Below are 24,112 nucleotides of genomic sequence, written 5' to 3'. Positions count from 1 at the left end.
AGTCTGACTAAAATGTCCTCAGGTCCAGGATGGAATTGAGAGCAAGCCAATATATCATCCCATAATAGCCTGGTGATTAGGGCAGTTGTGCAATGTGGGAGACCCAAGTCCCTGCCTGAGGCAACACAGGATTTAAATCTTCTGCATGCAAACAAAAACAAATTTAATATCTACTGCTCAGGAATATGCAGACCAACTTCTGTCAGCAAACATTTCTGTACAGCTTCACATCTCAGGCCACACACCATGCCATCAGATTTGTTACAAATTCACAGAACTAGTTTAACTTCTCTAGTTCTGCTACATATTTCACTTATGAACTCTGCAGGCTGCTGATTCTGCATATGGAGGCAGAACTAACTGGCTGTGACAAATGCCTTTGTAATTTCTGCATAATTTTAATCTTTTAACTTTCAGGTGTTGCTAGTGGGACATATATTTTATGTTCCAAAAGGCTCAAAAACAAAAGTACCTTTTTTGTTATCTGCTACATTATTAACATAAAATCCAGTCTTTCAGCATATAATTCCCAAGGGATCCATTGTAGAAAGCCATGTGTCCTATAAACCCAATCATTCTGCCTCCACCCAAAGAGATGTTAGTATTGAGTAAAATACATCTTCATCTTCATCTTCGCTGCCAATTTGTAGTATCTTTATGCTTTCTTTGAGATAAATTGCAGTGTGAGGCTTGCACACACAGAGCCATTCTTGAACTAACTCTCTTAACAGAAAGCAGGAAGAACAATACATAGGAATATCCCATAGCTTGCTAAGAATACAGAAAAAATATTTAAAAATCTATGCCATTACATTACTGTGAGCTAACAAAATTAATTTATCCACAAAGACATTAGCTCATTGCGGTTATGAACTAGTTCCCTTTCTATGTTACCAGCTCATTTGTTATGTTCATTGAGAACACTCAAAAGTGTTTCTACAAGTGGAGAACATCTTACAGAATATGGTGAAAGCATTCTTTAGACTTTGGCTTGCGGCTACTTCCTATCATCAGAACAATTTTACAGAAGAATGCTAGAAAGAGTGAGAGAAAAGTACAAAAAGGTTTCCCAGTTAATTCATAGTATTCTTCTTATAACTCCTCTGGCGTGTGCCCTCACTGGAAGTCCTGAAATCAGTTCAGCGATATTAACGGTACCTACACTTTGAAGATTGATATGTGATGGATACAGTATGGAGGCTGAAATAAAATAATGAAACCAACCATTTAAAAGCAAAATTGGAGAAAACCTGGGTTTCTTTAAGTAACATAGTTGAATGAAGGGGATATAGCGATATTTTACTTCCTATGCAACTGTTGAATCCACTATTACACCATATGAACATGAGACATGAGGAATTATAAAGACATGGAGAGAAGTGAAAGAGAAGGCTTTTGCTTAAACAACATAGGTGAAAACTTGGCTCAATTTAAGTCAGGGGTCTCAAACATGCGGCCCGTGGGCCGCATGCGGCCCTCGGAGCTCTTCCCTGTGGCCCACGGAGCTCCCCCAGTTACTTCCTGTCACCGCCAAACTCCCCTCAGCCCCGCCCCCCTCCCCGAGTTATTGTCTGTGCCTAAGCTCCCCGCGCGCTGCTCCCCAATGTTTGGGGCCGGGTCTCTCCCCTGGCCCCATCTGCCGCCCCCACGCGCCTCCCCCCAGTGTCTCCCGGCCCCCACTTGCTGCCCCCTCACCGCCCGGGAGCCTGCCCGGGAGCTCACGCTGACTCCACTCCTCCGCTATGCCAGCTTCCGGCATCACCTGCTGCCGCAGGGTCCTAGCGCCCCCCTGCACTAGGGCCAGGGCAGGCTGCCTTTCCCCTGCCCTTCTGCCCTAGTCCTGAGACTCTCCAATGCCCCGAGCCTCTCCAATGCCTCAAACCCCTCACCCTCAGCCCCACAGCCCTCACCCCTGCACCCCCTCCTATCCCCAAACTCCGTCCCAAAGCCTGCACCCCCACCCCCTGCCGCAGCCTGGAGCCTGCACCGAGCACAGAGCCTGCACTCCAGACCCCCTCCCCCACCCAAACTCCAGACCAGGGCCTGTACTCCAGACCCCCTCCCCCACCCAAACTCCCTCCCAGAGCCTTAGGCAGTAAATCTAAGTGCGTGTTTTGTCCTTTGAGTGAGGTGCATTACTGAGTGTATATATTTATTAAAACTGCTTGGAAATGACTTCGTCAAAAAAAAGAACACTCATGGAAGAAAAGAGAGTTTTCCAAGACAAATGGGAGAATTTATATTTTTTCACAGAGGTAAAAGATAAAATTCAATGCCTTATTTGTCAGCAAACGATTGCTGTTCCCAAGGAGTATAAAGTGCGTCGGCACTATGACACGATGCACCGTGAAAAATATGATGCATTCACCGGAAAAATCCGAGAGGAAAAAGTTCAGCAACTTAAAGCAGCATTTGCCAAGCAAAGAAATTTATTTTCAGGGATTAACAAGTCTAGCGAAGATTCAGTAAGAGCAAGTTTTGTGATAAGCGAAATGATAGCTAAATCATCGCGACCTTTTACAGAAGGCTTATTCATAAAAGAATGTCTTATGAAGGCCAGTGAAATTTTATGTCCTGATAGGAAGAAAGTTTTTGAAGGCATAAGCTTGTCTGCAAATACAGTTGCCTGCAGGATAACGGATTTAGCTGATAATGTGCAAAAACAATTGATTCAAATGGCAAAAGACTTTGAAGTATTTTCAATTGCTCTTGATGAGAGTACAGATGTATCAGATACCGCACAGTGTGCAGTGTTCATTAGAGGTGTGGACTGCAATTTGAATATAACTGAAGAATTGCTAGACTTAATGCCACTGAAGGGTACCACAACGGGACGTGACATATTTCAAGGATTGGAAGAGTGCATTGAAAAAGCTGCACTGCCATGGAACAAACTCGTATCTTTGGCTACGGACGGTGCGCCATCAATGTGCTCTGAAAACATTGGTGTGGTTGGATTATTGAAGACCAAACTGAACAGCCTCAATATACCAGGAATTAGCTTCACCAGTATACATTGTATTTTGCACCAAGAAGCTCTGTGTAGTAAAAGTCTACAAATGAAAGAAGTTATGGATGTAGTTGTTAAAACTGTTAATTTTATACGTGCACGAGGGCTGAATCACAGACAGTTCACTTCTTTTCTAGCAAGTATGGACAGTGAATAGGGGGAACTTCTGTATCACACTCAAGTTAGATGGCTGAGTCGTGGAAATGTTTTGAAGCGTTTTTTTGCATTTAAAGAGGAGATTGTTTCCTTCATGAAAATGAAAAAAAAGGAGGTTCCACAGCTTGCTGATTCCACTTTTATCTGCAACCTTGCTTTTCTAACAGATGTAACTGATCACCTGAATGCACTGAACTTGAAACTTCAGGGTAGAAAACAGGTGATAACACAGATGTATGACAGTATTAAGTCATTCAAAGTCAAGCTTACTTTATGGGGGAAACAGCTGACTGCTGGCAATTTGGTCCATTTCTCAACTCTGAATTCCTTAGGAAAAGTTGAACCCAAATCCTTGAAAGAATATGCAGAGATCGTTTCTAACTTACACAAACAGTTTGATGTGCGGTTTAAAGATTTCAAGGCACTTGAACCACATTTTCAACTTTTTTCCACACCATTTGCTGTTGAAATTGACAATGTTGCAGAGGAAATGCAGATGGAGTTAGTGGAGCTTCAGTGTGACACGATTTTGAAGCAGAAGTATACAGATGTTGGAATTCCAGAATTCTACAGGTTTCTTTCACAAGAAAGATTTCCCATGTTATTCTCTGCTTCTGCAAGGATAATGGCAATGTTTGGAAGTACATATATATGTGAACAGTTTTTCTCTTCCATGAAGATTAACAAATCTGTGTTAAGGTCAAGGCTCACTGATGAACATTTGCAAGCAACACTGAGATTGGTTTCGTCTCAGGATATCAAACCTAATATTGATGCTCTGGTTGATGCAAAACGCTGCCAGCTAAGTGGCCAAAAATGAAATGACTGTCAAAATTAGCACTGACGTTTCACATTACAGTTAAAGAAGTTAATAAAAAAGTTAATAAATTGACTTTTAATAGCATACTATATTTTAATACTATACTACTATATTACTCTTCATTTTTTTTTCTGCCTACCTCCAGGCGCTTCCCGCCGCCAAGCCGCCAAACAGCTGTTGGTGGCACTTAGCACTTTCCAGGAGGGAGGGGGGAGGAGCGTGGAGACGCGTGCTTAGGGGAGGAGGTGGAGAAGAGACAGGGCAGGGGCGGGGCCTCATGGAAGGGGTGGATTGGGGGTGGGGCCAGGGGCAGCAAGGGGGTGTGTCAGTAATGCGGCCCTCGGGCCAATGCACTAGTCCTCATGCGGCCCTCGGGGTCATTTGAAGTTTGAGACCCCTGATTTAAGTCAATAGCAAAACTCTCGGCCTTTGATAAGGCCATGAATATAATTACTATAATTTTTCAGAAGTTACTCTATTTACTATTTTATTTTTCTGTTGTACAATTTGCAGCTATTTCATAAGTTATTTTACTGTGATAAAGACATTAATAGAAATTTAACCCACTGGAATACTTTGGAACAAATTCTGTCAGTTACACAGGAGTCATTAATGTTTATTTAACTGGATTTACACGTGGGTAGCTAAGAGCAGGATGAAGCCCTTTAAGAACTGTCTCTCAGTATTTTTAAAGCACCATCACTGTTGTATCTAGGAAAACAAAAGATAAATCTATATAGTTTTATTATAAAATAGTATAGAAGGGCTGTTCTTTCGAGGAGGTCTGGTTGGTGACAACAGAGTAAGTAAATTAGTAAAGGCTCTATCTGTTTTCTTCCAAGTTCTAGCTAATTTTAGTTGGGGCACCTGATGGTGAAAGAGAAAAGAGAAGAAATGTAAAAAAAACCAAAACCAAAACAGATATCAACTAAAAGTAATTCACAATGCAGCACAATAGCAAAACAGTACAATATAACTTAATACTATTTGTTGATTGGGAAGTATTTTTCCTTTCATTCAAAACATGTAAAACTGATTCTTAACTATTTCAACCATTATGCTATATTGACATTACAATTCACATGAAGATGAAAAGAGGCATGGATAGACAGTGGGAGGAGGTGTAGGAGAGGTTGTGGTGAGATGGCTAAAAGTTTGGAATGTGCTACTCTAGTGCTGGCTTAGCTGACATGAGCAGGCCCAAATTAAGACAAGAGAAGCCTGAAAAAACCCAAAGAGTAACTGCTGAAACAGCTAACTATTGTGAATTTGTTTATAGTAAATAAGGGAGGCAGAAACTAATTATTGAGGGTATGCTTATACTAAATAAAGTAGGCAGAAATACCCTGAACTTGTCCTATGCAATCTGAAAAGAGATTGGTCTTTACATTCAAGAAGTATAGATATTAGTAGCTAGGAAAGATGTATATAAACTGTGTGGTGTGTGAAATGAATTGGAATTGTGGTATCACCCTGTACCTAACAGCTCTATATCAAGGTCTGGCAAGCAGAGGCAAAGAGGTGTTACTTTGTTAGGCAGGTAACCTGAGTGATGAGATGCAGTTGAACTGGAGTTTCTTGGATCCCAGGGAACTGTTCTCCCAGAACTGGACAAGGTGTTCTGAATAAGCTGAGTGGGAATGGTCTCAGAGGGAATCTCAACAGCTACATGAAGCGAGCATGGTGCCAATGCTGTTTTTCCTCAGTCTTTCTGTCATACAAGTTTGTACTAATACAGCCACCTTTGCACTATCTACATTGCCAGGGCATGCTGGAGATGGTAATAATTGTATTACTTCAAAGATTATCAATCTCTCATATCTTTGGAAATTTCTGCACTTTCATTCTCTCTCTCTCTCTCTCTTTTTTTTTAATCACTATCTCAATGTGATCTCCAATCCCCAGTTCACTGAAATGGGAAACTGATGAAGAAACATGCTCAGTCAAGAGAACTGTAACATAATGATGAATGGAAAGTGCCAAAGAGACAAATGTCTCAGCTAATGCTACAAGTCTTACATTAACAAGTTCTTCTTGTTCTGCAAACAAACCTCACAGAGAGGTTTTACTACTTGGTCGCACTGGAAACACGTCCCTGAAGAACCCTATGGTGTCACTGCTAAGTAAAAAAACTATCACCACAAGTTCATTCTCCTTTTCTGAATTCACATAAATCTGCAGCTAGTCTCTTCCAGTTAAGTTAGGTTCTTCCAGGGTCTGTCCATTAGAGGTGTTGTTATTAAAGGTTCTTTGCAGAAATGAGGAGACTACCACAATGCAACGTTCACATGCAGATACACAGGCACTGACTTTTGTTTTTCCCAGGGAATGCGCCACCCCCACTCCACCCCGAGGCCCTGCTCCCACTTGGCCTCTTTCCCTGAGGCCCCATCCGTGCTCTGCCTTTTCCCACCCTCATTCTGCCGTCTACCTAGGCCTCTCCCGCTCGTCTGCCTCTTGCTCTGTTCTGCCTCCTCACTTCCCCCATGTGCCTCCCACCAGCCACTCACTGATAAGCAGCCAGCCCTGGGGCCGCACCAAACAGCTGAACGGTAGCCAGCCATTTTGTGGATGAGGTTTAGGATTTCTTCTCTAATTGCTTTTGGAATTCTGATGCAATCACTTTTAATCAGGACTTCATTTGACTTGTTAACTGTCCATGTACCACAAAGTAGTCTCTTGTCACTTCCTGACTGTCCTTAGCTACTTAGGCCAGCTGGCTCTAATGTAACTTAGACATTCTTGAAGTTGTGTGTCCATCAAGGTTGCTTTTTGTAGCCAGTGTAGTCTCTTTTCTGACACTGGTCTGTACGTGTTCACAGCATCTACATACACCTGTATATTATCTTGAAGCTCATGGACAGTTGAGGGTGATGCTGGACTCTGTCACAGTGTGTCTTCTGCTACCAGATTTTCCCCAGGAACGTAATTAGTAATCGGGGTAAATCACTTTAACTCTATCAAAAGATGTTGGCGTCTCACTGGTGCTAGATCCAGATCTTTTCCACTGATGTGGTTCACAAGCTCTTTATTATCAGGGTAAAAGAAACCAATCCACACAAGTACCTGTAAAAGTTCTCACATGCCCATACACTTGCCAGGCACGCCTTTTCAATCTAAGCAGATCATTTTTCTGCTTCTGTGAGTGTGTGAGAGCAAAATGCAACTGGCTTCCCCTCAGATCCACTACACCATCATAGCTGCTTGCATCAGCATTGAACATCGTGGGTTTGTCCACATCATAGTACTTGAGAACTGGAGCTACTGAGATTTTTTTTTTCCTTTTTGAAGGGAATTTCTTGTTTTGTCCCCCATATCCATGATGTGTTGGACTTTGATAGTTCATTCAGTGGTTTTGTCACTGTACAAAGGTCTTGTAGGTATTGACCAGGATAATTTACCATCCCCAGTATGCATCTCAGTTCTGGTACATTAGTTAGTGAATTCAATTCTCAAATTGCTTTTACTTTCTCAGGGCTAGGATTGAGTCCATCTTTGTTTTTTGTCTCCCCAAAAACCTTGCTTTGGTTTAAGTGGAAAATCCAGTTTTTCTTATTGAGCTTCAGTCCAAACTGACTGATTAAGATTAGAACTTCTTTGAGAGCTTTGTTGTGTTCTTCAATCGATGACCCATATGTTAAAATATCATCCACGAAAACTGCAACTTAGTTGGTGTTCATGAACAGTTCTGCCATCTTCTTCAGGAAAATTTCAGATTCCCTGGTAATCTTCAGAAGCAAAATCCCTAAAGGGTATAATAAATGTAGTCAGGTTAGCACTTTGTTTGGCTAAAGAAGTTCGCTAGAAGCTACTCCATGCATCCAGCTTGCATAATACTGTAGCTCCTTTCACTTTGGAGGGGAAGTCATCCAGTGTTGGGAGGATATATTTTTTTCTCACAAGTGCTTCATTAAGTCTTTGAAGATCTATACGTATTCATATTTTTTCCATTTTTCTTTATAACTAGTACCACTGGGGCACACTATGCTATTGACTCAGGGATTTTCTTCATTATGCCAATTCACTCCATTCTCTAAATCAGTTTCAACCTTGTGAAGCAATGGGGTAGGAATCCTGCTAGGTATACATACGCTCATGGTACCGCATTGTTTCTTAAGGTTGTTTGTACTGGATCTCAAAAGTCCAGTATCACCAAATATTCTATTTAATTCTTCCATCTTTTTCACTAGGCTCTGACATCAGATGTTCGGCTGCATGTGTGTGTTCTCCCTGTGTGCTCTACAAGATCTGCACAGACAGGTTGCACAGCAGACCTAAAGCAAACCACCCAATGATCACAAGATGCGTTAAGGTATTGCTGACGAAGCACGGTCCTAGGTCTCTGGATCAATGTCTACAGATACATTAACACATGTATGCCCGGGATAATGGACCCATCTTAGTCAGTGGCAGGACTTTCCATTGCCAGCTAGGCTGGCCAAAGACACTCTCTCTGTCTGAGATTCCATTTTATACATCAGTACAAACAAGTTATGTATTGCCCCTCTAATGTAGTTAGTTGACACACTCTGATATAGCTGATAGCCACCCATCACCTTGTACATCTCTGTCCATCACACTGTCATCCTGACTGTAGCGATGTGCGGCTCACCTCTGCGGTGCCTCCTGCTGGTTTCCTGGGGAATTAGCGTGCCAGCTGTTGGAGTGCCCTCTGCAGGCCAATGTCCTGATTGTCACTGGCCCCATGTACCTCCCGGACCCTAGTGCCCCTCTTCCTTGGGTGCTTCCCCCTGGCAGTACCCCCACTTTCTGGGGTCCCCTCCCAGGGGAATCCCCATCCTCTATCCCTACCTTACCTCAGTGTTCACTGCCAGTCCTCTTCTAGCCCCCGCACTCTGGAGCAGACTGCAGTCCATATCACTCATTATCGGTAAGGGGGGTTTGAACCTGCTGCTTCCACCTACCCCTGGGCTGAACCTCTGCAACCCCAGTACCTTTTCAGGTCTTTGGCTAGGCCTGCAGCCTGGGGGGTTTTCCAGCCGGGAGTTCCCCAGCTCCCTCGCCCTATTCCCCAGCACTGCTCTACTCTGGTACCTTATTCAAGTCCCAGGCAGCCAGGCCCTTCTCTCTCTGTGCCTAGAGAGAGACTGCCTGTACTCCCGGCCCACAGCTTCTTTATAGGGCCAGCTGAGGCCTGATTGGGGCATGGCCCAGCTGTGGCTACTTCCCCAATCAGTCCAGGTTTTCCTCTACCACAGCCCTCTCTCAGGGCTGTTTTAAGCCCTTAAGAGCAGGAGCAGGTGGCCACCCCACTACACTGACCTTATCTTTAGAAGGGGTCAGTGTGTTCCTGCTATCTTTAGGGAATGTGTTGGTATTGAGGTGTTCTCATACCACCCTTCTGAAATGTGTTTGTGTGAGTGCTCTGTGTCTAGCACCTCTTAGGAATGTGTGTTTTTGAAATATCAGCCTTGTACCTGCCAGATTCTGTAAGCAGGCCTTCATTTTGTTCGCAACCTGACTTTGCTTTATACCAGCAAAGCTTTGACCACTACTTTATCTCAGGCCTCATACAAGGCCTCTGATATAAGGGCTTATGTTTCAGGCCCTCTTCCTACTACATGCTCATCATGACTGCCATGCTGTAGCTGAGTTGGTCTTTGATCCTTTGATCACATATACTCAGAATGCAAAGCTTTTGTCTTTGTACATTGTTTCTGTGGTGAACTGGCACATGCAGTTTTGAATACCTCCAGGGCTAGTCAGGGCTGTGTCAGGGAATTTCAGCTCTGGGAGGGATTGAAGGTGATTATACATCCCTTCCAACCGGACCTGTCACATCTGCTCCTGAGTTAATTTTAAAGTCAATAATCTTTACATGAATATTTAGTTTCACTCTTCAGGCAGGCTGTGCCATCACATGTGATAGACCCTAGAAATGATTGCTCTTGACTGTCTGTAGTAATCTATTTCCTGACTACCTTCATGCAGCAAACAGCTGCAAAATGTCCATATTTTGTGCATTTATTACAGCTTGCATCTTTGGCTGGACACACATCTCTTGGGCTATGGATTTTTCCACATCTTGTGGTGTTTAGTCTGAAAGGTTTTGCCATTAGCCTAGGACTTGTCCCTCATTGCATCAGGTGTTTTATAATAATTATGTTTAGTGGTCATGCTGTATCTCTTTACTGCTTGTAAGCTAGTTTCTGGGGTTTTTTTAATGTTGCCCCGACTTTTGTTTTGGTGCTTCAGTAGCTCAGCCTGCTCTGATGTTTGGATAACTGGGTGTAGGGTTAAAATCTGTCATTAATTGAAGCTGATATAAGAGATGCCCCTCAGGGACCCACACAGCTATGGGGATCCCCAGACCCTCCACCAGACCTGGGAGGTGAGCCCTGGGGTGGCATGGGCATGTGATGGGGGCTGTTCTTGGGCACCCGGTCCCACCCTGTCCTGGGCACTTGGAGGATCTGGGGGGAAGAGCAGTCAGTGGGGCCCCAGAAGGAAGAGGAGGAGCAGGGGGCAGGGCCACAGTTCTGCTGCTGATGGCCCTGCCCACTACTACACAGGTTCCAGTACTTCTGTGAGGGACCCCAAATTGGCTGGGACCCCTGGGCATGGGCACCAGAGGCCCATTTGTTAACCTCCACTGCCCAAAGGGTAGAAGCAGTGGGTTAGGACCCCCCTCCTGGCCCCCTCTTTCCTTGGTTCAGCTAAAGAGTGACACCAGGCCACCTGATCAGCACAAATGGTTGGGGCAGCCAATAATATCCTATGTGAAGTGGTACCCTATCAAGCAGCCTGTTACAAGCCACGGTCTGCTCTTTGCCCCAGGCTGTATGTAATGATGTCAATTTTATGACATGTCATACACTATGCTATCCGTGAGCTAACTTACTTATGCATTTAGTTATTGTGCTAGTGCTCAGTCCAGTCTCTGAAGGGAAACTATATAAATTGCTAGACTCAACCCATATGAATTTTGGAGTAATTAGTTTGTTTAGGAGACTGGGTTACTGTCAGTTAACAATCATCTCTTCAGAAGTTGCTGGAGGTCTTTTACAGTTATTTCAGAAGCTAAATTAAATACTTTAAGTTTTTGCTCACCGTTAAATCAATATTAAGAAGACCTGTTAGGCCAATCGGAACATGGCTGTTGGCCTCCAGGATCTCACCTCCTAACTTGTGATGCTAATTAATGCACAGACCAAATAAAAACCAGGAGATAATATATTATTAAATAAAAAAAAGGTATGGGAAATCTTCATTTGTAGGGTTGATTTTAGTTTATCATTATTTTTTTTAGACAAAAGGAGCATAACCCACAAATGTCTGATCTGCTTCAAATATATCAATGGGGAGATCTAGAGTTGTATGATAAAAGCAGAAAGGGAAAAGAAAAATATGATGGGTATCTGAATTGAATGTCAGGGTACACAGAGGCAATCAGGGAGTGAATAAAAGAAGACATTTCACTCCTAGTCATGACAGAAAGTTGTTGGATGTCTTTCAAATTATTATGCCAGTCCAGATATTTTTTGCATAATAGGAACATCTTTTATGTCTCAGAACAGGTTTTGATTATAACTAAATAAGTGAAAGCAGGGATTTGTTGATAAAGGTGACCTCTAATGTAAAGTTTTGGGCTGAGTTTTCTAAAGTATTTTATAGAGGAAATCCAAGGCAGCCCGATGAGGCATGCAGAACAAAAGACATCACAATACACAATATTGGAATATCAGGATAAAAATATCCTATTTCTAAACAACAAAAAAGTTCAGTCATATTTAGAAAAGGAAAACATGCCACTGCCAAAAAGCAAACTGTTCTTAATTAACAAGGGAAGCTACAGTGGTTATGAACAGTACATCCATTCCTCATGCCCACAAGACAAAATTAATTGCAGAACCTAGGTGACGGTTGTCATGGAGCATGTGATAGATTTGTCACAACGTATATTTTAATCTCCTCTTCTTTCTAGCCAGCTGTATCCATGCTCTTCTTTTTAGATGTCTCTGACACACTGAAAATTCTGGACATTCTTTTACCCCAGGAAAAGTAGAGGGTGAGGACATTTTATCTAGTGTCAGATTTCAGGGCAGGGCAGGGAGTATGGGCTCCATCCTGGAATGAAGCTGCAGTGCTCTCTTCCCTATTTAAAGGGATGCTATTGATCAAATTCTGGAATTGGTAAGAGGTTTTAGGTTGACCACAGGATGTGAGGGAAGATACTACCCGTAAGGGGCAGCCTATTCCTTTTCCTCTACCTCACACCACTGGATGGATCTTTGCTATATGCTCTGAAGTGTTGTTAAGATATCAGACACAGACACAACACAGAGTAGCTGCTGCTACCAACACTGCCACACCCATCTAGAACTACTCCTCATGGAGCAGGGGTTCCCTTTTGGAAGTGTGTTTGTACAGCACCTAGCACAATAGGATTCTGGTCCCTGCTTGGGCCCCCTAGGCGCCAGCACAATAATAATTAATATCATACACAAATGAGTATGATACGTTTGGCTGTTCTGTTCAAGGGAGATCTGAGAATAAAATAGCAAAGGTACTGATGGTCAGGGCAACGTTAGAAAGCCTGTTTAAGACACAGTTTGAAGTTGCAGTACTAGCAAGTGCAGGAAGCTGTAGTGCAATGCACCACAAATATTTTGCCCTAGACTACTGATAGGAAGGACATTGCTGGATATTCTATCAGGAACATATGTATCATGACCGGGTTGTGCACAGCCAGACCTAGCAGTTGTGATGCTGTATGATTGGAACATGACTATGTATATCATTAATGTTGCCACTGTTATACAATTGCAACAAATCTTATACAAAGTATGCCATGTAAGGTATCAAAGGAAAAGTTACAATCTATCAAATATGACTATCCTGTTTGTATGCATGCATCATAGTTGTATCTAAAGTTATGAATGTTGACTATGTACCAATATTTTAAATGTGTTCGCTCCTGGGCTAATACCCACAAAGTAGTTTACATTCAGTCTAGCCAGCACATTGCGAATGGACCATTTAAGTTGATGGCCCATTAAATAATACTTAATTCTCTCAATGAGCCACAGAAGAAGCTCATTCCCACCTGGTGAGCCTTCCTGTGGACACCTTTGCCAGAATATGGGTAATGATTGCGTCTGTGAATCATCAAGGCATGTACAGGTATGTGACTTGCTCATGTGACCCTGGACTCCACCTTGTGCCTGTAATTTTCCACAAACTAAGATTGAGAGCATCCCCTGCTCATGGAGAAAGGTATAAAGGACCCTGGAAGCATCACCATTTGGCCTCTTTCCTGCTCTGATCTCTGGACGATGGACTTATACAAAAAGGTGCATTCCAACCAATGGACTGAGGACCTTCCAATCTTTTGGAAGTTACCAGAGACTTTACAAGCCAGCAGTCTGTAACATCACTGCTACAAACATGATCCAAAAACTTTGCAATTATTGTAAGTATTTGATTTCTTTGACCATTTTAACTCTCTCCTTCTTCTTTTCTCTTATAAATAAGCATTTAGATATTAGATACTAAAGGATTGGCAACAGTGTGATTATCGGATAAGACATGAGTTATATATTGACTTGGCTATGTGTCTGATCTTTTAAGATCAGAATAACACTTTGTTTGATGAAGTTAGTTTTCAGTAACCACTCATCATAAAGTTTAGTGTCTGGGGGTGAAACAAGGGCTGAAATGCCTAAGGAGACTGCAGTTTGGACTTCTTGTTAACCAGTGCAGCGAGACGGAAGTTTACTTTTGTTTCTGGCTTGGTATATCTAATAACAGAATAACCACCAGTTTGGGGTGAGTCTGCCCTGTTTCTCAGCAGTTTGTCCTGAATCTGCCATCCTCAGCTGTGATCCACTGAGGCATGGTAGCAGTGATTAGAGCAAGAATCAGAAGTCAAGCCAAGTCAGGTACCAGAGGGTCAGAATCCAAGACAGGCCAGAGGACAAACCAAAAGTCTGATGTCAGGAAGCAGGCAGGGTCAGGTTACTGGGAGGTCAGAGTAGGGTTACCATATTTCAGGTTCCCCAAAAAAGGACACTTGGGAGTGGATCTGTGGATGGAGGGGCTAGCTAGAGAGTACAGTTTTGGGTGCTGGAGGGGGTACCATTGGTGGGGGTATTCACTGAAGATGGGGGGCAGAGTTGCTCCCTATTACAGTGGCAGGTGGGCTAGCACAAGCCCAGGATTCAGAAACAGCCATCAGTCAGCCCCTCCTTGCAGGACCCCTTCCCCAGGGCTATGGGGGGAGGTTGATGGGTGGGGTACAGCAGCTGTGGTGTAATGCAATGCAATGGACCAATCAGTTGCAGATGCAGGGGAATGGGTCAATCAGGAAGCGCACCACATTTTATTATATTGTTAAAATTCATCACTCAGGCCAATTTCATAATTTCGGGGGGCCTGACCCATGATATTTGAATGCTTGCTGTTAGCAATACTATACATCCCTTCTAAAACTCTTTGATGTTTTATTTTTAATTTCTACTGCTGTAACTCTCATTGCACATATAAAGAACGATGCCCAACAAAACAAATAGTGTATCAGCAGGTGTATAACAGACATCCAGAATATTGCATTATTGTTTTACTTGGATTTCAGTGCCTGTGATCTACATTACATTACAAATTCATGTCTCATGCTGTGCTGGGGGAAGGATGGGATCCCTGGGAGCCCTCACATGCAAAAAAAATTCATTGTTGTTTCTGCAGAATATGGGGAACATACATTTTATTGTCACAAGATGTTGTGAAGAAAAACTGCCTTTTACTTATCTCTACCCAGGATATTATGCCAACAAGATCTCTTTCCTCACATTCCCACTTTTGTTATTTATGCAATATTTTATCCCAGCTCTAAAATTAGCTACTTCCTCCACTGCCCTCATGTCCATCTCATATAGATGGCTGATGTTATCACAGCTAGAAATTGAATTGTCCGGGAGATTTAATTTCTGCTTCTAATCATTTTCTTACAACTCTATGGAAGGCAGTGTTTGGCAAAACATCAATTCCTCTGCTTGTGTTCTCTTTTGTTTGAATGAAAGTAATTATGTTTACAACAAATTAAGCATCACATCTTTCCTTTTGGTGCATGCAGAAAAGTCTGTTTCTTCTTCAGCTACCAGTTCTCTCATTGAACAGGTCTGGCTTTCATTATAAGGAGGCAGAAAAGTTACAGTGCTAACAATAAAAAAACCTGAGAGAGATGTAATGTGCCTAGCTGTGGATGGTTAGTGACAATAACAGGGCCAAATAACTCCTCTGAGTAGCAGAAATTGTCCTCTTAAAAAAGGCAAAAAATGAACTGAAAAAAAATTATCACAGGGTTCAGAGGAAACCTCAGCTGAATAAAGTGGATAAGATAGTGTTGCAGTTCAACTTCTTTTATTAACATTATTTCTTGATATCATGTCTTAGAACATAGAAGTCTTTGCAATTCGTTGAATGCAGTTGTTGCAAGCAGGGCCGCTCAGAGGGGGGGCAAGTGGGGCAATTTGCTCCAGGTCCCAGGCCCTGCAGGGGCCCCCACGAGAATATAGTATTCTATAGTATTGCAACTTTTTCTTATGGAAGAGCCCCCCCAAAATTGCTTTGCCCCAGGCCCCCTGAATCCTCTAGGCGGCCCTGGTTGCAAGCTGTATCCTTCTAATTTCTTCATCACATTTTCTGTCTGATATTATGAGACTCCCTAAATAGTGGAAATTTCACTTGCTTCGCTGCTTGGCCATCAAGATATAGGTGTTGCCTACTTTGTGCATTACTGTATTTACTTAGTACCATTCAGTAAAACACTCCAACTGGTTAACTTACTAGAAACACACACTTTACTGAACTTAGCCAGCACTGGTGATTTATAATTAAAACAAAAGAAGTCTACCTACAAAAGAGCATGGATTAAGCGATACCAAGTCAAAGAGATAAAGATAGAGATGGTTACAAGCAAATAAAAGTGAAAACACACTTTTAAAAATCTAAAACTTAATCTAGCAAGATACAGTTTTTGTTCAAGATGTTTTCTGTCTCACCTGCAGTCTCCTTTCTGACTTTCTACCTGACATCCTGGCAAGGCCCCATCACTGAGATCAAATCACTTGGTTTCATTGTCTCCTTAAAGTGAAAGATAACTTTAGGGGTCATTCCCCCTCTCTCTATAGTTCAGTGAAGCTTTGAAATGTATTTTTCTGAAGGTTACCCCCAGGTAAAATTTATTAGTTCATGCTAAATAAAAGAGTCATGAGGTCTGAAAGATAAGGCTCCAAGACTGGTTGCTACTATGTAAATTATCTATTCCTGCTGCAACTTCAGATATAAACAAATAGCCCATTTGAGTTTGGGCCACACTTCATTTGAAGTGTCAGCCTCTTTCTTTCTCCCTAGAGAAAACTTGTTTAAACACCTTTTAGTCACAGACTTTAAAGCAGAGTATTAGTGAGTATCCATAATTTCACATATAGCATTGATACATTTTTACATTTGATATATTTACAATGATATCAATCTGTGTGGTGTTAGTTTTCATAAGTCACATCATACGACCTATTTCGTATAAAATCATTATAAATATAGTCTTCTTAGCATATGCGCAACATGTCTTAGGTTGCACGTGATCAGGAATCATCACCAGATTTGGTCCGCTGGCTGAATCATTAGCTTCCCCAGTCCGGGCTGGATACTGATGGGGAGTGCAATGTGAATGCTGATCCATGCTCCTCCTCTCCCCCTCTAGAGCCACAGTGGTACTCTTTCTTATCCCCTTTCGATGGTTATATCTTCCAATATTTCAGGATCATCAAAAAGTTCCTTTATGTAGTCAACCCATCCTTCCAGGATGCTGTTGACTTCATAGCACACCCTGTCATCCTCAGTTTTATTACAGCTAATTGCTTTTTGTTTTTACTTCATTTGACTCTTGGTTCCTTTTATAGGGTGATGAATCTATGTTTGTCTATGATTTCATATTCTTTGATTTTCTTGCCATTTTTTCTTTTGACTCTTTGTATGCTTTTGAAATTATTTGTGGAACTTTCAATATTCCTCACTTCTCCTATCTTTGTATTTTCTTCTTGCATTTATTAAGTTTACAATTTAATCAGTCATCTGTGTTGGTTTAGCATCATGTCCTTTTTCTCCTAATACCAGTGTAGTGGTTGTATGTCTTAAACTTTTTCCAAATTTACTCTACACTGTCTTCATTATTGTATTTTTGGGAGACATCAGTACTTTGATTGACTTTTGAAATGTATTCCACACATTTTTGTTGTTGTTTTGAGTATGTCCACATCAATCTGTTGCCTTGTGTATCTGTTAGATTAAGCATTTTTTAATCTTTAGTCTCAGCTTCACGGCAAACAGACTGTGATCACTATTGCAATCTGCCGATGGGAACATTCTAGCATCTAAAACTGTATTATAAAATCTTGTTGATAATAAAATGTAATCTATTTGATTCCTGCTAGTGTGTCCCAGTTTGCCCTCAGGGCTTCAGTATCTATATAATCTTCTTTTGTGATGTTGAAACCATGCATTACAGATGACTACATCATTTCTGCTTGCAAATTCAAAAGCTCTGTCTATTCTTGCATTCCTAAATTCTAATTAATAATCTCCAACTATGTCACCCAATCAACATATTCCTCTTAGTGCTGCTGCTCCCCCATGATCTATTAGTATTGTCATCAGATTATCCATGATTGCTTATTTGATCGGTCTCTCTGCTTATATTTCAGCTAGTCTTCATATCTGAAGGCAGTTCCAGGATAGTTTAGGTTAGTCAAGAATAGAAAAAACGGTGAGGAATTTCAGAGGGATCTAGCAAAGCTGAAGAAATGGGCAGTGTGCTGGCAGATGAAATGCAGTGTTAGCAAATGCAAGGTAATGTACCTTAGAAGGAATTATTTGAACTGTTCATACATAGTGCTGTCCTCTAGGTTAACTATCGTCTCTCATTAGAAAGAATGTGGACAGCTCAGTAAAACCAACTAAACCTCTGCTTAATGTGCACCAATGATACAAAAAGCAAATAAAATGTTAGGAGATATGAAGGCAGGGGGAGGAGGTAATACTGGAAATAGCTGGAAGCCATTGTAGAAACCGAAGGTGCACCTTCACCTGGAGTCATGCACAGTTCTGGTCACAGTATCCCAAAGAAGAGACAGCAGAAATGGAAACACAGATGGAAAGACTGAAAAGACGGGGACTGTATAGTTTAAAGAAGAGATGAGTAAATTTGGAACATGATAAAAGTACACAGAATAATTAATGCTCCAATGAAGGTAAATCAGGTATTTCTATTTGAACTTTCTCATAAGACAAGAACAAGGGAGATATTTAAGTATCAGAGGGGTAGCCGTGTTAGTCTGGTTCTGTAGAAGCAGCAAAGAATCCTGTGGCACCTTATAGACTAACAGACGTTTTGCAGCATGAGCTTTCGTGGGTGAATACCCACTTGCATCCGAAGAAGTGGGTATTCACCCACGAAAGCTCATGCTGCAAAACGTCTGTTAGTCTATAAGGTGCCACAGGATTCTTTGGAGATATTTAAGAAAATTAAATGGTGACTAATTTAGAATCAACACAAGGAAATGCATTTTTACTATGTTTGTAACAAACCTGTGGAATTATCATAAAATAATGGATGTTAGGATATTGGTATGATTCAGAAAAGGATTAGACATTTATATGGATAATGAGAATGTGCACAGTTACATTCACAGGAGTTTTTTGAAGAGACACACATATTTATGCACTGGGGCATAAGCTAGCCATTATCTAATAGGGGTCAGAACAAAATGTCCCCTGTGGTCAGATCATTCCATAAAGTGTGCACGACAGAGTTTCTTGTACCATCTGATACTGACCATTGTTGGAGACAGGATATTAGACTAAATGGACCTCCGTTCTGATCTGGTATTGCCATTTCATATCTTCTTATCCTTATAACAGAAAATGAATAATGTATCCAAAGGAAACAGCAATGACACAGGCTAATAATATGTTTAAGTTTGCCAATACTTCACAGTGATCATCTTCATGAAATAAATGCCATAATACCATACATATCTTTTGTGCTTTCAAGAAGACAGGACTGTAGTTGTAGGTCTCATCCAAAAGAAATTACTTCCAACAAAAAGATTATGCCATCAGCATTCTAGGTGCTTGTTCCGCATTCACTTAGTTGAAAGGATGCCACCAACTGAAACATTAACATCCAGGTATTTGTTCAAAGCTGCTCAGCTTGTGAGACATGTCTAAGATACAGCAAAGGCTAAGAGTATGATTCTATTACAATTTTATTCCACTGAAATTCCATTTGCTTCAATGAAATTACTCTTGATATAGATGCATAAAGGAGGTCCTAAGATTCCCTCTTATAGCTGTGCCAATACAGTCATGGACTTCAACACTGTTCCAACTGTGGCATCATCATGAGCAAAGACTTCAGAGCAAGAAAAATAGTGGGATGGTTTTCAAATGTGGAAAAACATCACTTCTATATTGGATGAAACCAACAAATTAATTTTCTATGAGAATCTAACCATTGTTTGGCCTATGCATTGAGAGATGAAAGAAAGGTTCATATTTTACCACATCACCTCTAGTGTTCAGTTTTTTCATTGCACCAATGTTTCAGTGTTTCTATCTTGCTTCCAATTTTTGTCCACACAAAAATATTCATTTGCAGCAAACCCCATTCACGCTCAGTTTGGGCCTGCAAATAGAGATTTGCATGATCTTTTCTGCAAATTGGCAATACTTCTAAAACACCAAAAGTGATTTTGAGCACATTGTTCTGTGTTTCCAGAGAGAGACTATGCCTTGAAGATGCAACCTATTTATATGTACACGGTCAAATCCTCAGATGGGATTAATCAGCATAGATCCATTGTCTTCAATGGAGCTGTGATTATTTACACTAGCTGAGGATCTTGCTCACAGTATTTTAGCCAGCATTCCAAATTCTTTTTTTTTAAATATAAATGACATCTGGATTCAAAAGAAGAGAAAATTAGACTGTCTATTTTTTCTTGTCAGACAAGGAATCTCATAATATAACGGGTGCAATGTAAGAAATCATTAAGACTGATGCTATGTATACTTTAAAAGAATAAACATATCAATAGGACTCATGTTCCCAGGATTGTATGATCTGAAAATGACCAAGGCTGATTGCATCACCTTCTTTAAAAAAAAAAAGTTTCATCCTCATTTCGTAGTGACAGCTGATGGCAAAGGAAATGTATTAATTCAGAACCTTATTTAATCAGGAAAAGACCAGTGAGAATAGCTTCTCATTTACTTCAGTGACCTGGCACTACAGTCACTGGGATCAGTCACTTGGTCAGTGCCAGCTGTCTAACTTAATTTCCTACAGACCATGGTTCCCCTGACTTATATATCTGTAAAGTTTCCAGCCATTTTTGTGTGTGTGTGTGTGCCAGGAGAAAGCAAAAGACTTTCTCTGCTTCACTTGTATTTCCAGATGTTCTTCTTGCTGTACATATGGTGATAGTTGTTCTTTCCCATAAGCAGGACTTTTAGATGATATGTGCTGCACAGAACCAAGATACAACATACTACGCAATAAGAACTGGCGAGGGATATGTTGAATTCAAAATCTCTCCGATGACTTTTAAGCTGTGGATTAATGTTATTTAAATGACTCTTTCTAATAACCTTGGGTTCTTTTAACATTTATTATTCTAAATTTAGAAATGCCTCAGGATGTGCTAGTAACATCTTTTAAGTTTTAGACTCTAATTGAAGAGTCTGAAATGCAACTATGTGCAGAGTGATCACAGCATGTAATACATAAATAATATTTATTATATTGCCTTGTTATAGTTATTGTGGACGAGTTCTACTTACCACGAGCAAGTTGCTATGTTTTCAAAGGACCATCATATTTGGTAATATCTACATTTTTTCTCAGATTTTTTCAGTCTAGATAGTGTCTCTTTCTGAGGGCTGGAACTTAAGCTGGGTGAATGCTACACAATGTTATCCATGAATATTTGTTCTAATTTGTAAACAAATTCCCTTCTACTTTATTCATACCATTTCTACTTTATTCATACTCTTTCTGTTACAATTTTTGCAAACTAGCTTACTAGCAGGAAAGTTCATTCATAGAATCATAGAATATCAGGGTTGGAAGGGACCTCAGGAGGTCATCTAGTCCAACCACCTGCTCAAAGCAGGACCAATTCCCAACTAAATCATCCCAGCCAGGGCTTTGTCAAGCCTGACCTTAAAAATCTCTAAGGAAGGAGATTCCACCACCTCCCTAGGTAACCCATTCCAGTGCTTCACCACTCTCTGAGTGAAAAAGTTTTCCCTAATATCCAACCTAAACCTCCCCCACTGCAACTTGAGACCATTACTCCTTGTTCTGTCATCAGGTACCACTGAGAACAGTCTAGATCCATCCTCTTTGGAACTCCCTTTCAGGTAGTTGAAAGCAGCTATCAAATTCCTCCTCATTCTTCTCTTCTGCAGACTAAAGAATTCCAGTTCCCTCAGCCTCTCCTCATAAGTCATGTGCTCCAGCATTTTTGTTGCCCTCCGCTGGACTCTTTCCAATTTTTCCACATCCTTCTTGTCATCTGGGGCCCAAAGCTGGACACAGTACTCCAGATGAGGCCTCACCAATGTCGAATAGAGGGGAATGATCACATCCCTTGATCTGCTGGTAATGCCCCTACATATACAGCCCAAAATGCCGTTAGCTTTCTTGGCAACAAGGGCACACTGTTGACTCATATCCAGCTTCTCGTCCACTGTAACCCCTAGGTCCTTTTCTGCAGAACTGCTGCTTAGCCAGTCAGTCCCTAGTCTGTAACAGCGAATGGGATTCTTCTGTCCTAAGTGCAGGACTCTGCACTTGTCCTTGTTGAACCTCATCAGGTTTCTTTTGGCCCAGTCCTCTAATTTGTTTATATCCCTCTGTATCTTATCCCTACCCTCCAGCATATCTACCACTCCTCCAAGTTTAGTGTCATCTGCAAACTTGCTGAGAGTGCAGTCCACGCCATCCTCCAGATCATTAATGAAGATATTGAACAAAACCGGCCCCAGGACCGATCCTTGGGGCACTCCACTTGAAACCGGCTGCCAACTAGACATGGAGCTGTTGATCGCTCCCTGTTGAGGCCGACAATCTAGCCAGCTTTCTATCCACTTTATAGTCCAATCATCCAGCCCATACTTCTTTAACTTGCTGGCAAGAATACTGTGGGAGACCGTATCAAAAGCTTTGCTAAAGTCAAGGAATAACACATCCACTGCTTTCCCTTCATCCACAGACCCAGTTATCTCCTCCTAGAAGGCAAATAGGTTAGTCAGGCATGACTTGCCCTTGGTGAATCCATGCTGACTGTTCCTGATCACTTTTCTTTCCTCTAAGTGCTCTAAGTGTTTCAGAATTGAAAGAGTTGCTTTTAATCAAGTAATGGAAACTATTTATAGACATTGGTAAATACAATAATTTGCATCAAAAACATGAAACTAAGAGTTACACACTGAATCAGTCCTTCAACAAAAATGTAACATGTTCAATGAAAGTTAAACAATGTTGTTCAAATTTCAGTTACTGAGTATTCACAGTGACTTGTTCCCAATGTACAAACCAAGATATATTCATCGAGATAATTTGCCAACCAATGTTAAAGAGCAAATAAATGAGAAAAAAATAATAAAGGATAAGTAGTAGATAAGATGGACATGAAAAGGGAGGGGGAATAAGGGGAAAAGGTTGTGGAAAAAAAAGAATGAAGAGAATACTATTAAAAACTAGGGATATAAATAGAAAAGGAGAGGAAAAGATAGAGTAAGACAGAGCAATAAAGCATGGAACTGTATTTATCTGCCAGAGTCTGCTGTGTGGAGAGAGTTGTAGTACTCAGGCCTACACGTTATATTACTTTAACCAATTAAGCTCCGCTTCAGTGCTCTGAGTGCTCATAGTACTAGATAAATGGTTTCGTTCTGTGTTCTCCTTAGGGAGCTATTATTCTGCAAGCAGTTGTGATGCCAAAATATTATTATAAATATGGCACTTAAACTCCTGGGATAAAGCCAAACTGCCTACAGGCTGCAGGTGTTTGGGCACAGTAGGCCGGGTGACAGTTTCCTTGAGCACAGTGACTATTTGGCAACTACTGTACATTTATGTTTTAATTTTGCTGGAATCGTCGTATGTGCCACACATGTCATCTCAATATAAAACTACTGTTTAGAGATGGGCCATGGGACACAGCTGTCTTCTGTTAACTCTCCTTGCTAGAACTATGCTTAAAGCTACAGACATTCTGCTGACCCATTATGGAAGGTGCAGCTTGTTAACTCCACCCTGGTTATATTATAAAGCAGGTGGCTGTGGCTCACTGGGGTGAGGAAACTAGGGAGCTGGTCAGGGAAGGTTTTGGGGGACATCATTGGGGCAGCAATACTGTCAACTCCAAACATTCAAGAATCATGGGACTTGGGGCCTGAGTTGGAGGAGGTGGGCCAGATGATCCTCACAGACCCCCCAGAATTATAAGATTTTAAATAAATAAATATATTTGGGGTTCTTTTTATTTGATCTCTCTTTTTTGAAGCCTTCAGGGTGCACCTTCATCATGTTTTCAGGCTTTTCTCCACAACCATGTATGATAGAAACTTACTTTAAAAAAAATGCTGAGATTCTCATGTAATCACTTGTTTTCAGGAGCTGGGGTTCTAGGTAAATCATGAGATCTGGCAACAAAGCAGACAAATTCAGGGAGGATGGTTTTGCTATTGTTTTTAGTTGCCAGTAAAACTAAAACTGCAGAAAAGGAGTGAGGTTTGGATTATAACTCAGGCTTATATGCTCTATTGAGGACAGGATAGACCAGGAGTTCTCAATTCCACGGTCCACCAGTGCTACAAAAGCTGGTTTTCTGCATATAAAAGCCAAGCTGGCATTAGGGAGTAGCAAGCAGGGCAATTGCCTGGGGCCCCATGCCACATGGGCTCCCGCAAAGCTACATTACTCAGGCTTCCGCTTCAGTCCTGGGTGGCTGGCCTAAAGGCCCTCGGCTTCAGCCCTATGCGATGGGGCATTGGTTTTCTACCCTGGGCTTCAGCAAGTCTAATGCTGGCCCTGCTTG

The 24,112-nt window shown here is 41.4% G+C and overlaps 1 long non-coding RNA gene across 2 annotated transcripts in view; it reads right to left on the bottom strand.

Moving 5' to 3' along the window:
* The window catches only part of LOC123367220, a 79,227-nt gene that overhangs the window by 14,630 nt on the left and 40,485 nt on the right, over positions 1–24,112 (bottom strand). Inside the window, exon 5 of one of the 2 annotated variants that reach the window (XR_006578363.1) lies at positions 6,893–7,731. The exons of the other annotated variant lie outside the window; for it this stretch is intronic. This is a non-coding gene — a long non-coding RNA (uncharacterized LOC123367220). Of the gene's footprint in view, positions 1–6,892; positions 7,732–24,112 lie in introns of those variants that run through there. 2 annotated transcript variants of the gene reach the window in all.

Source organism: Mauremys mutica, chromosome 3, assembly GCF_020497125.1.
Source record: "Mauremys mutica isolate MM-2020 ecotype Southern chromosome 3, ASM2049712v1, whole genome shotgun sequence".
NCBI lineage: Eukaryota > Metazoa > Chordata > Testudines > Geoemydidae > Mauremys > Mauremys mutica.
The sequence above is the reverse complement of the archived record's forward strand: the minus strand, read 5'-3'. Positions and strand labels throughout refer to the sequence as shown.